The sequence below is a fragment of the Tursiops truncatus genome, chromosome 3 (genome assembly GCF_011762595.2).
Source record: "Tursiops truncatus isolate mTurTru1 chromosome 3, mTurTru1.mat.Y, whole genome shotgun sequence".
Classification (NCBI taxonomy): Eukaryota; Metazoa; Chordata; class Mammalia; order Artiodactyla; family Delphinidae; genus Tursiops; species Tursiops truncatus.
The window spans coordinates 47,412,687-47,422,189 of record NC_047036.1 but is presented as its reverse complement, the minus strand read 5'-3'; positions in this window follow the sequence as shown (position 1 = coordinate 47,422,189).

Here is a 9,503-nt window from a genome sequence, read left to right as displayed (position 1 = left end):
AAAAAGAAAAAAGGAAAAAAATAAGAGAAAGATGACAAATGGAACACAGTATTAACAACTGATGAATGTACTGAATGTATGTGGTGAGTATATATGCTTTGAACTTTTTCCAAATAAATGTTGGGGAGGTAAGGTTTTAAGAATAGATGGCTTTAAGTCTGATGACTAAGTGGACTTCCTTATATCTGAACTAGCTAGATTTACCTTGTCATAGTCAGTCACTCCTGGACAGCCATAGTCTTCTCCCACCTCCTGTTCCCTCTGCCCCTTGCCGTACAATTTATGGCTCAGAGTAGCAGAAGAGAATCACTAAATTTTAAAGGCAGGCAGATCCCACATAAAATCCAGTAGAGCCTGAGCCATGCTTGCCCAATTTCACCTCCTAAACTCACTGTTCACAGAGGTTACCAGGCCAGAAATATTCCTGTAGGGCAGTGGTTCTCAAGGTACATTGTACATCAGAATTGGGGATCCTACATCCAGGCCATACCTCAGTATAATTAAATCACAATCCGTGGAGGTGGAACCCGGGCAGCAGGAGTTTTCGAAGTTCCCCAAGTGATTCCAGTGTGCAGACAAGTTTGAGAGCCATGGCTCTCAGGAATTTCTCCTTGGAGAAATACGATTAAGTAAGGAATAAGTCTTCACTCTCAATATCAGTCAGGGAAGGCCCCCAGGTTGTGATAGAATGCAAGCTCAGGAGGAAAAAAAGCTCCTAGGGGCTTTAGAAAAATAAAGATAGAAAACCCTTCCCCACAGCCATCCAGCTCCTACCCAGCCTGTCTGTCTGTCCTTGCCACAGTATTGCAAAACCTTCTTCTTAGTTCTAGCAGCTGTTTTGTAGACCTCAAAGGATTTTCTACATAGGCTATCATGCTGTCTGCAGATAAAGACGGTTTTACTTATTCTTTCCAATTTGGATGCTTTTTCTTTCTTTTTCTTGCCTCATTGTACTAGCTAGCCAGTACAATGTTGAATAGAAATGATGAGAGCAGATATCCTTGTCTCGTTGCTGATCTTAGGGAGAAAGTATTCAGTCTTTTATCAGATACGATGTTACCTGAGGACTTTCATAGATTCTTTTCTTAAAAAAATTAATTAATATTTTTAGCTGCATTGGGTCTTTGTTGCTGTGCATGGGCTTTCTCTAGTTGTGGCGAGCGGGGGCTACTCTTCGTTGTGGTGCACGGGCTTCTCATTGCGGTGGCTGCTCTTGTTGCAGAGCATGGGTCCTAGGCGCACGGACTTCAGTAGTTGTGGCATGTGGGCTCAGTAGTTGTGGCTCGTGGGCTCTAGAGCGCAGGCTCAGTAGTTGTGGCACACGGGCTTAGTTGCTCCGTGGCATGTGGGATCTTCCCAGACCAGGGCTCGAATCTGTGTCCCCTGCATTGGCAGGCGGATTCTTAACCACTGCACCACCAGGGAAGCCCTTCATAGATTCTTATTAGGTTGAGGACGCTCCCTTGTATTCTCTAGTTTGTTGAGATTTTTTTTTAAAAAATCAGAAATTGGATATTGTCAAATGCTTTTTCTATTTTTTTCTCTTCCCTTATCTTAAAAAAAACGTTTAAAATAGAAATTTCAAACATAACAAGAGTAGACAGAATAGGGAATAAATAACCCGCATGTACCCATCATCCAGCTTGTTAAAAATGGAAATTTTCGGGCTCCAACAAAGTTCTACAGAATTAGAAAATCTTGGGGATGAGACACAGTAATCTGCATTTTAACAAGTTCTCCAGGTGATTCTGATGCATGTTAAAGTTCTAAAACCACAGCCCTTAAAGACTGAGTCTTTTAAAAGATAACTGCAATACAATTTTAAACTATAATTCTTGATTATCTTCAAATATCTATTCAGTATTCCATCTTCCAATTGTCTCCCAATTGCTTTTTAAAATTTTTAGTTTTTATCATTTTTACAGTAGGTTGAATTATGATCTAAATAATTCCACACGCTGTGAATGGTTGATTTGTCTCAAACCTCTATGGGCTCTCCCTCCACCCCCCGCACCCCACTTCCTTGTAGTTGCAAATACCCGGTCACTTATAGACTTCCCCACATTCCAGACGTTGCCAATTGCAATTCCCCATATTTTTCCATCCTCTGCATTTCCTGTAAATCGGTAGTTACCTCATAAAAATGAGGTATGGTCAGGTTTAGTTTCAGTTTTTTGGGCAAGAATCCTTAGTAGATGAAGCTGTGATCCTTGTCTCTTTAAAAGCTCCTGGCTAAAAGTTGATTCTAGCTATTTGCACTGCAGCTCTGTAGTTACTCTAGGTTCTGCCTCAAACCTCCTGTTCCCATCTCCTTGGGCTCTGTATTATTCCTGGCCTCGCTGGGAGCCCTGACTTGACTCTCCTCAAGGCCTTTATCTAACATTCCTTTAGGATGTTACTTCTGGAACTTCATCGTCATGCAAAGAGGAACAGGTAAGAGGCACTTTCTCCTAGAATGCTGCCCAGGTCCTCAGGACACTCCTGGCAGGGCCTGCAGAACCCCACCTCCAGCCCTCAGCTACTCTGAGGGAGAGGATCAGATAATAATGGCATATCTGTGGTCACGCCTCTGGTGCCCCTATGCCCTGAGGGAGCTACTTTCAGGAGACCTGGAGTCAGGCCTGGCATCTGTGTTTTAAATAAGAGTCTCCAGGGTTCTGGTATGTAGACAGGCTGGAGGTTACTTCATAGCTCTGAGGAGCTGCTCTCCCTCCTAATCCCACACTGGAGGTGGGATCAAAGCTCTGCCCTGTTAATTCCAGGAGCAACCCAATCACTGACTTTTTAAAATTTATTTATTTTTTGGCCGCGTTGAGTCTTCGTTGCTGCGCGCAGGCTTTCTCTAGTTGTGGTGAGCAGAGGCTACTCTTCGTTGTGGTGCGCAGGCTTCTCATTGCGGTGGCTTCTCTTGTTGCGGAGCGTGGCCTCTAGGCGCACAGGCTTCAGTAGTTGTGGCTCGTGGGCTCTAGAGCGCAGGCTCAGTAGTTGTGGTGCACGGGCTTGGTTGCTCCGCGGCACGTGGGATCTTCTCGGACCAGGGCTCGAACCGTGTCCCCTGCAATGGCAGGCGGATTCTCAACCACTGCGCCACCAGGGAAGTCCCCTATCATTGACTTTTCAGAGACAGCTGAATAAGGAAATGTAGTCAAGCGGGTTTGAATGTCTAGAAAGTCTCTCTTTAATTAAAAAAAAATTTTTTTATTTTGCCATATTACATACAGTAAGATGCATTTTTTTCAATGCTTTTCTTTTTAAAAAAAAATTATTTTATCTATTTATTTTTGGTGGCACTGGGTCTTTGTTGCTGTGCACGGGCTTTCTGTAGTTGAGAGCGGGGGCTACTCTTCATTGCAGTGAGCAGGCTTCTCATTGCGGTGGCTTCTCTTGTTGCGGAGCACGGGCTCTAGAGCACAGGCTCAGTAGTTGTGGCGCTCAGGCTTAGTTGCTCTGTGGCATGTGGGATCTTCCTGGACCAGGGCTCAAATCCGTGTCCCCTGCATTGGCAGGTGGATTCTTAACCACTGCGCCACCAGGGAAGCCCCCGTCCACTTTTTATAGTTGGCTTTTGGGTTACAACTAGATGGACTAAATTCCTGGTAATTTGTGAGGTGGCTCTTGTTCCCTCTTTAGTCTGGGGTAAACTCTTTCTTGTTTCTTTTTTTCTTACATAGTAGAAGATCCATACCAGTTATCTTTAGGCAGGTAGAGACTGGAGGTCTGCTCAGGTCCTGGTCATGTTTTGTTTCTTGATTGGGGTGCTGGTTACAAGGATGTGTTCAGTTAGTGAAAATTTCTCAAACCCTATACAGATAATGAGTGCTTTTCTCCATATGTTATAACCCAATAAAAAGTTGAAAGAAAGAAAAGAAAAATATCTGTGTCAGAAATAAACAAAGAAAAATATAAAGTAATCATCAGTAAGGACAAAATGCTTAAAATAACTTTGTTTTTTATATCCAAGCCAGTTTCAGTTACTTGCCTCTGAAAGAAAATAAGAGTGGCAGTGTCGTAGGCAAACACAATAACCACTGTTGCCTTTGTTAGCCCTTCAAGATAGCCCAACACATAACAGACACCCTGCCCCAGCTCACAGACCTTCCTTGTTCCCCAACTGCTTTTACCTCACAATCGCATTTTCATCCTGCTCTGGCTTGGTGCTGCCACCCACTGTCCTACTTCTGACTCTCTGGGCTCTTGTGTTTGTTTGTGGTCCATGGGCCTTGGCTCCCAGGGTCCTCTGCTGCTGCTGCCAGGAGTAGGAGATTCCCTGTTAAGTATCTTACCTCTGCCCTGGGCACCTTACTACTTACAAGCACCTGGCTGTGAGACCAGGCAGCAGTGTTTTCTAAAAGTTCTGCACATTCTTCTCCTCCTCCACTTTTTTTTTTTTTTTTTTTTGTAAATTGAATTCTTTGGGGGCTATCCTAAGTATATTTGCTATTTCAGGGACCATTTGTGATGAATCTTTTAAAAGTGCAGATAATTTTATCTTACCTTTAGATTTTTCTTAAAACTGAGCTTAGGGGCTATGGGTCAGACAGCTGATGTACTGATACCAGAATATATCATTTAACTATTGGTTTGCTACCTGAAAGTTCAATAACATGTAATGATTTGTAATTCTGCTGAGGTGAAAACTTGAATCTTGAGCCTTTGACAGTGAAATAGAGGAGAAAGTCTTTGATGAATGCCCAGACTTGAAGCCTCTAGGGAGGGAACCAAGAGAGTGGGATAATCCCCTAACTGAGCTATCCCTGGCCCAGGACAGGCTGAGGAATCACAAAGATTAAGTGCCCGGAGCGGGCAGACAAGCCTAGACTCAGAGGTGAAGCAGCAGTTTTTTTTTGTTTTTTTTTTAAGAGCTAGAACAAACAGTTAATTCTCACTACTATCTTATTCTATTTAACTTTACACACATTTCTTTGTATGGAAACAAGAACTACACATCTAAGAAATATTCTAAACCCCACAACAAAGTGGATATTGTGGAAGTTTATCAAAAAGATAATGTTAATTTTAAGGTAACTTTAAAGATGTTTGGTGACAACAGGAGGATAGTTCAAAAATAAGTTAATTTGTTGTACAACAAATGGCTGCTCTGTTAAAGTGTTTGGTCTTTATGAAGATAAATGAGGCATATAATTTTTTAGGCTGTCATGGGGCAAGGCAAATTTAAATTTACCTTATAAGAACCAATAGAAGTTTTCTATTGAAGCAGCAGGTTTGAGGGCCAGAGAAACTTGTCAGTCAGGGTAGTAAGCTAAAGGGCTGAAATGGGACAGTGAAGGCCTCTGTTCTTCTCTCTATATTCTTCCTTCCTCAAAGTCCTCATTTATCTGTAGGTCTTCAACTTCCCCAACTCTACCCTGCCCTTTTCATCTAATATTTTCAACCATGAGTCACCTCTATTTGGATGTTTCACTGTCAGTCAAAGGCTGCATATCCAAATTCCAACTTCTTTTGGCTTTTAGCATTTATGAGGAATAAGTCCATTGACTTGGATAATTCTGAAATACAACTATAGCATAATATTGTCCCCATAAGATACATAAACACAAACAGTAGAGAATATCAAAGTCACATTGGACATGAGATCCTAGGGGTTGGCTAGGCTCATGTACAAGCTGGATGACATTCTCTTGCATACCAGCCTCCAAGGTGGGAGTTTTAAAGTTTTGCCTCATCAAAATTAGAAACATGTACATGGATCTTTGGAGTTGCTGGTAAGGAGTCAAAACCATAAATCACCCATGGAATCTATGTACCTAGGATTTTAAACCAGCTACCTTGGTGATTCCTGTCTCTAGGATCTTCCTCTTCGAATCCTATGTTCCTTGGCCAGAGAGATGTTCGTTTAAAAAATATTGTTTTTCTATCATATCACTTTCTTAGATGTAGAGAATTATACTTAGCCATAGCAACACAGAGGCATGGCTGTGATATGCCAGAAACTGAACTTGTGTCCAAATATGAGAAACCATTCAGTTAGGTCCTTGCTAAAGATTTTCTTAATCTAACTTCAAACTATAATGGTGTGATTGTGAGGTGGCAGGAAGTCTGTGTGCGTGTGTGTGTGTGCACGTGTGTGTGTATGCGTGTGCATGATTATAACACAAGGCATGGGGTATGGATTGTATTGGGTTGGCCAAAAAGTTCGTTCGGCTTTTTCTGTAACATCTTACGGAAAAACCCGAACAAACTTTTTGGCCAACCCAATATCTTCCCAGACTCAAAAGGGAGAAGCAAGAATGGATAATCCTTTAACAATAAGACCTACCAGAATAGTAGGTTCAACAGCAAATTGTATAGGTTAAATTGAAAATATAAAAGTTAGCTATTATATCGAAGAGTACATACCTATAAGAAATACACATAGATAAAATGAATTGAATCCATCTTTAGGAGATGAATAACTTTTTTTTTTGTTTTTGGTTGATCTGGGTCTTAGTTGCGGCAGGTGGGCTCCTTAGTTGTAGCATGAGGTCTCCCAGTTGTGACATGTGAACTCTTAGGTGAAGCATGCATGTGGGAGCTAGTTCCCGGACCAGGGATTGAACCCAGACCCCCTGCAGTGGGAGCATGGAGTCTTATCCACTGCACCGCTTAGTTTCACTTGCTCATTCATTTATTCATTCAACAAATATCTGTGGAATGTCACTATGTGCCAAGCACTGTACCAACCAAATTTATTTATTTTTCCTGCAAGTGTATTGCAACAGTATCCCTAACTGGTTTTCCTGCTTCCACTCCATACCGACACCCATTCCAATCCATTATCCACACAATGGCAAGAGTGCTGCTTAAAAAAACCTATTTAAGATCTTGACACACTCAAAACTTTTTAATACATTTGCAACAAATTCAGAGTAAAATCCAAATCCTGTGGCTCATAATGTGGCCTCAGAAGCCCCTTTCCACTCTGTATTCAACCCCATCTCCTCTTCTCTCCCTTTCACGCACCCCATTCCAGTGACGCTGGCCCCCTTCCCGTATTCCCTGGACGTGGCAAGTATGTGTCCACCTCAGGCTTTCACATGGGCTGTTGCTCCACTGGCTTGGAAGGTCCTGCCTTAGACAGCTATCCCTCTATTCCACTCAGATTGTCTACCCAATGTCACTTCATCAGACAGAACTTTCCCGACCACCTGAGCCAAAACAGCATCCACTCCCTCCACCCTCCTCTCTTTCTTCTTCTACTTTTCTTCCCAGCACCCAATTACCACCTGATATATTATATATATTTTTATGTATTTTAGTTAGCTTGTCATCCCTTTCCCCACTAGGATGTCAGCTTCTGGAAATGAGAACTTTGTTTTATTTACTTCAGTATTTCAGTGATTGGAACAGTGCCTGCCACATAGTTGGTACTCATACATACTTGTTGAATGAATTAATGAATGAATATAAATTCTCTATTTCTTTGGGACATTTATTTTTTAAATACTGAAATAAAAATATTATTCAACAGTTTCAATGAAATAGTATGGTTTTATGTTTTCCATATATTTTTATCATTTCTTCTTCACCCATACCCCAAAGAATATGATGCCCCTATTAGGGAATAGGGTTAATACAACCTCTGGGGGAACATTTCCTAATAGAACAATGACAGTACAGACCAAGAGCCATGGAAATCAAGTCACAGATATTACAACTTTTAAGAACCTTGGCAAATAGACAGTCTTGATGGCTTAAATGCCAACAAACACAACTGAATGTAGTTGTAGTACAATCTGAAAGGCTCAAGTTGAATGTAGGAACTGAGTGACTTGGGTTTCAGCAGAGGAGTTCTTTCAAAATGACCCATCAACTGGCTGGGAGACCTTTCAGGCAGCAGCAGAACTGCATGTAGCTGTCAGGAATCCCCTGGGGAGTGAGGGCACCACTCCCAACTCTTCCCTACTGGGCATGATTGAGAAACACAGCTTCCAACCCCACAATATACTTGAGGCCTATGTTGCTTTCTTGCACCATAGCTTGGAACTTCCTAATATCAGTGACAAGTCAGGTGGTGATGGTGAAACTGCCCATTCTCAATGTGCTAATACTCACTTTATAAAGATGTTCTGAGGCTGAGGCAAAGCTTCTACAGGATCTTGATGGCCTTACACTTATATATGCCAAGAAGAGTATGAACAGCAATTTATTAAAATGGCTTCCACTGTGAATGTGGAAATAATTTTTTTTTCTTTTTTTTGTGGTATGCCGGCCTCTCACTGTTGTGGCCTCTCCGGTTGCGGAGCACAGGCTCGGGACGCGCAGGCTCAGCGGCCATGGCTCATGGGCCTAGCCGCTCCGCGGCATGTGGGATCTTCCCGGACCGGGGCATGAACCCGTGTCCCCTGCATCGGCAGGCGGACTCTCAACCACTGCGCCACCAGGGAAGCCCTTTCCTCAGCTTTTTATGAAACTCATTCCTAGGAATGATCATTTGGATAAACTTATGAAAGGTTTCTATCCTTCTCCCCCCTCCTGAAATGTGTCTTTGCATAAATATAAATGTGAAACTCTACTTTACATTTGGAAAGTATCCTTTTTGATTTGTGAAGGCCTTAGTAAAAACCGACCAACTAAGCAATCAAACCAAAGCAAACCAAACTCCACAGGCTTTGGCAGCAGAAGGTATAGGTTCAGTTCCAAGTTCCGTCAATTACTGGCTGTGGGACACTAAACCTCTCTAGTTAAGCAAGTCACTTAGTCTCTGAAGTTTAGCTTCCTCAGCAGTAGGATGGGATTATCCATATTTGCATATCCATATGGTTCTGAGGATTAAATGAGATAATGTGACAAAGCTTTGCAAGCAGCTTTACAACTGTAAGGACTGTAATTTATTTCTTAGAAGTAGTGGGTAACTCTTTCCAAAAAGGAACTGAGTCAACTTACGATGTATTTATAGAATACCATAGAATACATAGAAAATAAATGTAGAAAAATGAAATAATGCACCATTATATTCTTTATAGTTGTTAATCTATCAAACAAAAAAATCAACTAGCATTTTTTTGTGCTTATTCAACTGGGGTGCCCATGGATTTGGAAGGAAGATTGTGGTATGCTCAGGCATGGAGCTGTAGAATCCGCGTAGAATTGGAACTGTAGAATCCAACTGTAGAATCTCCCTCCTGCTTCAATTTTATTTGAGCAAGTTAAAACATTTTTACATTAAAACAAAGTTATATATTAATTTTGTTAATTGAGTGTTTACTATGTATCAGATACTGTTTTTGGAACTGGAGTACAGTGGGAAACAAGAGGTCCTTGATCTCATGGAGTTTATAGTCTAGACAGAGCAATCATTCACAACTGGATCGGGGTCAATACTCTTTATTCTGCTGAAATGCAATTCACAGGTAACCAACCTACACATAATTAAAATTAACATTTTTTTATATAATGATGAAATAAAAAGGAAGTAATTCATAATAAAGCAATATTCATTTCAAAATTTAAATAAATACCTAAGCATGATTATATCAGAAAGATATAATGAGATAGGCAAGTAC